Genomic DNA, 4,999 nt, shown 5'->3' with positions numbered 1-4,999 from the left:
TTTCATATGTTAGACTATGATTTCTTTGTGTTCTCTGGGTTTTCCTGTCAAAAGTATAACTGTGCAAGATACCTTTGGGTGGTGTATATAAGTAGTGGCTGCAACCCTCTCTAGTTCAACTGGTGTTAGTTAATCTTTCCTACTTAATACTAAGTGACACTTTTAGGTAGCGTTATCTGTTTGGTAATAGATGTAACACTCGACATCAGGTGAATAATTAAATATGTTTAATTATATATGTAACACCCAACCTCTGGCAAACAATTAAATAAATTTTATTATAGATGTAACATCTGACCTCAGGCAAATAATTAAATAAATTAAAGTCTATTTAGGAGTCGCGGTAACCTCAGGTAAGTTGTGATATAATTTGGCACCTCAAACTAGTAATCTATAAGTTAATATATAAAATCAAACCAACCAGACAGCCTGTGGTGGAGAAATAGAACAAGAGAACTACTATAATAGATATAGCAGTACCCAATGACTACAACATAGCCAGCAAAGAGAAGAAAAAAGTGGAGATGCATCTCCAAATTAGAGAGGAGTTTGAAAAGCGCTGGCATGTAAAAGCACCTGTAATCCCAGTTGTCATTAGAGCATTGGGTGCAATAACACCTGCACATCTAATGTGGCTTGGTCAAATACCGGCAACAGTCAACACAAGTGAGTTGGAGAAAAGCACACTATTGGGAATGCTAAGATCTTGAGACGAGCGCTTAAACTCCAGGTTTCTGGTTAGAGACCCAAGATAGAGCTTGAATAGATATTACTACCCGCTTGAGTAGATATTACCAGCCACTTTGGTTAACCAGGTTGAGGAAAACATTATAGAAATATTTACATACTAGATGAATTTCCAGCATTGCATGAGTAATAAAAAAGTTTTTCCACAAAAGTTGAAAACTTCACATTTACAGTGTAAATGTGAAGCCATGAAAGGTTGGGATGTGTAATAAGCATGTGCCCAATTTATTCCATAGTATAGCCGATTGAACACCGTATTGTAGTGTATAAATGCCTTCTTGCAGGACTGGATGCTACCATTACATCACTCAAGAGCCCTAACAGTTCCCTAGGCTATTCCCCATATACTGATTACTCATGATGATCTCTCACGGTGCACAGAACTGCTGAGCATACTAGCAAATATTTAGCATGTGTAATCGTGATAAGGACAGACAAGATTGCAGAATGATAAAAACGGCTTAACCCAGTGGTTACATGTGCATGTTTGTAGATTTGCAATTTGCATGTCATTAGTTCAAATCCAGTGTGAAACAATTTTCTATAAATAAATTTTTGATCGCTAGAACTGGATACATGGCTGACAGACAAATAAACAAATGACATACATTGAGATTTATGTGTATACATGATTGAGTATACATATTTAAATATATATATATACATATATACATACATTTATATATTCATATATACAGTAAAATCTCTAATTGAACGCCATCTCCAATTGACCACCACCATGAGAGAAAAGTTGAAAAATAGAGCACCACTCTCCAATTGAACGCCACTTTGACATTATTTGATCTTTACGAGCCCATAGTATCAACTGATCAGTAGAAAAGTGTTCTCAAAATCTTATTAATAATGAATCGTGTATATTAACAACAATTAATTCTCTCGTTGAATAATTCCAAAGCTTTTCGTATTTTCCGTTAAAACTTTAAAAGCAACACCATAGAAATAATCAATAACGGTCTCAGGCTAGTGGTAGCTCTCTATCTAACGCAGTCTTTTTACTTCAAAGTAGCCTACATATATACAAAAACAGCTTAAATTCACGATGCTAGATAACTTTCAGAGCAACGCTATAAAAATAATTACTGTCTCAGGCTAATAGTAGTTTATTGTTTAACGCGGTCATAATACTTCGAAGGACATGCATATAAAAACCGGTTTGCAAGTTTTGGACCAAAGATTACGTTTATTGTGAGCAAAACTTTTACGCGTTGCATTAGTAATAAATGCAACGCATAAAAGTTTTGCTTGGCCAAAAACTGTTTGGACGCTAATATTGACTAGTTCAGCAGTGCAGATGAAGAGTTGAAGCCAAAAGATATTGTGGAAAGTATTGGACAGCTAAAAGATGTTCGTTCCATCAAAAGCAACAATCAGAAAGCAGCTATCCGAGCAACCGATGGAAATATTTTTGTTTTAAAAATGTTATTATTTGTTTCTGCATGTAATATAATTATGGTTCATTTATGTCACTTGTTCATGAATATATATTTGTATCATTTGATAGATTATCATTATGTAACTTATAAATATGCAGATTTACAACATGTTATTTACTAGCATCCTGGCGGCTATATTGACACGGCTTACAATGGATTGATGCCCATAACTCCACTTCTATTGCACATGAAAAGCTAGTTTCGGCTGCAAACTGTAGCAAACATATCAATGAGTGCAATGAGCTTTTATGCAACATTAATAAATATAGATATAAAGTAAAAATATGTCTTAAAATTTAGAACGAAATAAAAATTGAAAATGCCAACAAAGTGCAAAGAAGGACACAGGCCATAATATCATCGCAGGCCAATGGCAAGCAATAGATATCAACTGGTAGAGATATTTCTCAGTTTCTCGACGCATATTTATTAAAAGATCTTTGACAAGTTGGAGGTAAGTTAACAGTTTATTGCATCCAAAAGGTTTAATACGGCTCCACCTGAAGACGAAGGCAAAATATAGGCGACGTTCGCTTCGCTCGTAATAGACTAAATTTATCTTCCCAAAGTTCTGACGAGCCATTTGAAAAATACACCGCCAGCCTCTATTTGAACGCCGCCTCCAATTGACAGCCTCTATAAAAGAAAGGTTGAAAAATAGAGCATTATGGCATTAAATTAGAGGTTTTACGGTATACATATGTATATGTATATACATACATATAGGTATATTTGTTTATTTGTCTGTCAACCATGTATCCAGTTCCAGCGATCAAAAAATTAGGAATAGAAAATTGTTTCACACTGGATTTCAACTAATGACATGCAAGTTGCAAGTCTACAAACATGCACGTGTAACCACTAGGTTAAGCCATTTTTATTATTCTGCACATCTTGTCTGTCCTTATCACGATTACACACGCTAAATATGTGCTAGTATGCTCGGCAGTACTGTGCATTGTGAGTGGTCGTCATGAGTAATCAGTATATGGGGAATTATCTAGGGAGCTGTTAGGGCTTGTGAGTGATGTAATGGTAGCATTCCAGTTCTGCAAGAAGGCATTTATACACTACAATACTGTGTTTAATTGGCTTCACTAAGGAATAAATTAGGCACATGCTTATTACACATGCCAACCTTTCATGGCTTCACATTTACACTGTAGTTAGCGTCATGTGTGTAGCCATACCAGAAGAAATATATATATACTTGTATATATATATATGTATATATATACAAGTATATATATATATTTATATATATATATTTATATATATCTATATATAAAATATATTAAGAACTGAAAACTTTTAAAACATTTTACTACTTAAAATTTCATGGTTGTTACCATTCATCAGGTAAAATTAAAAGATCATTTTAATTTTACCTGATGAATGGTAACCATGAAACTTTAAGTAGTAAAATGTTTTAAAAGTTTTCAGTTCTTAATATATTTTATATAAATGCTCTACTTTAATATTGAGCACTCTCTTCTAGTGAACTGCAACCTTCTTCTTCATCAGTATATATCTATATATATATATATCTATATAGATATATATCTATATATACATCTATATATATAGATATATATATATAGATATATATATATATAGATATATATATATCTATATATATATATAGATATATATATATATATATATAGGGTTTCTATATAGATATATATATAAACCCTAGATATCTATATCATATATCTAGGGTTTATATATATATATATATATATATATATATATATATATATATATATATATATATATAAACCCTAGATATATGAATAGTAAATCCTGAAATATGATAGTACACCCTAGATATGCGAATAATCCAAATAAGTGAGGCATATAAATAGCATGATGCTTGTCGTGGTGATGTGTAGAGTGAATCAGCTGCTCTATGAACTCCTATTGACTTAACACTGAAAACTACACAATTATTCCATAGTTTGTGCATCTGAGACTGCAGAATTTGTTGAAAATATATAAAACTTATATAATGACTTTGGATGAGAAAGGCAAGAATCTTACACACATGGTAATGAGTAATATATATATATATATATATATATATATATATATATATATATATATATATATATACCAATGATTTAGAAGCTTCTATACCATTGATAATACAAAGAGCGACTAAATAGAAATTAAACTAATAACAAACTAATGAATCAAATGAGATTTAGAAGCAGTTAAGCTGGACCACTGTATTAAACTCCCATTAGACATGACTGAACATAACTAAACGAGATAGTTTTTGTTTAAGATTGGTTGAACTAGATTCCTGCTTTGAAGCGGCATAGTGTATTTTGATTTTAATACAGCGATTTACAATAGTTTTGAGTAGATTGTTGGCATGCATTGTGCATGTAAAACCTTGATTGAGGTAATGTAATAAGACATATATGTTATTGTCTGTGATGTTACTTGTTTAAAAGCTCTCTATGTGATACCATAGCTCTCCATGTGCGAACGTAAGCACTTTTCTGCAGCAATACATATTTGGCCTATCAATGGGGTCACCAATCCTCTGTTTTTAACTGAGATTAGGGTTATGTCATCACTACTTTTACTTCCCACTATTTCTACATTGGTCAAGAACTTGATACAGTCATCACATTTGAGTTAGAAAAAAATTCCTCATCACAGAACTCCTCATCTTCACCTTCCTCAGCTTTTGTCTCTTCCTTCTTCTTCTTTCTAGCCAGAGAATGTAGCAGGAGTTGGCCAGTTTTTTCAGCCGTGATCACATCCAGATCAGTACAGTTAGCATT

This window comes from Watersipora subatra, chromosome 4, assembly GCF_963576615.1.
Source record: "Watersipora subatra chromosome 4, tzWatSuba1.1, whole genome shotgun sequence".
NCBI lineage: Eukaryota > Metazoa > Bryozoa > Gymnolaemata > Cheilostomatida > Watersiporidae > Watersipora > Watersipora subatra.
The sequence above is the reverse complement of the archived record's forward strand: the minus strand, read 5'-3'. Positions refer to the sequence as shown.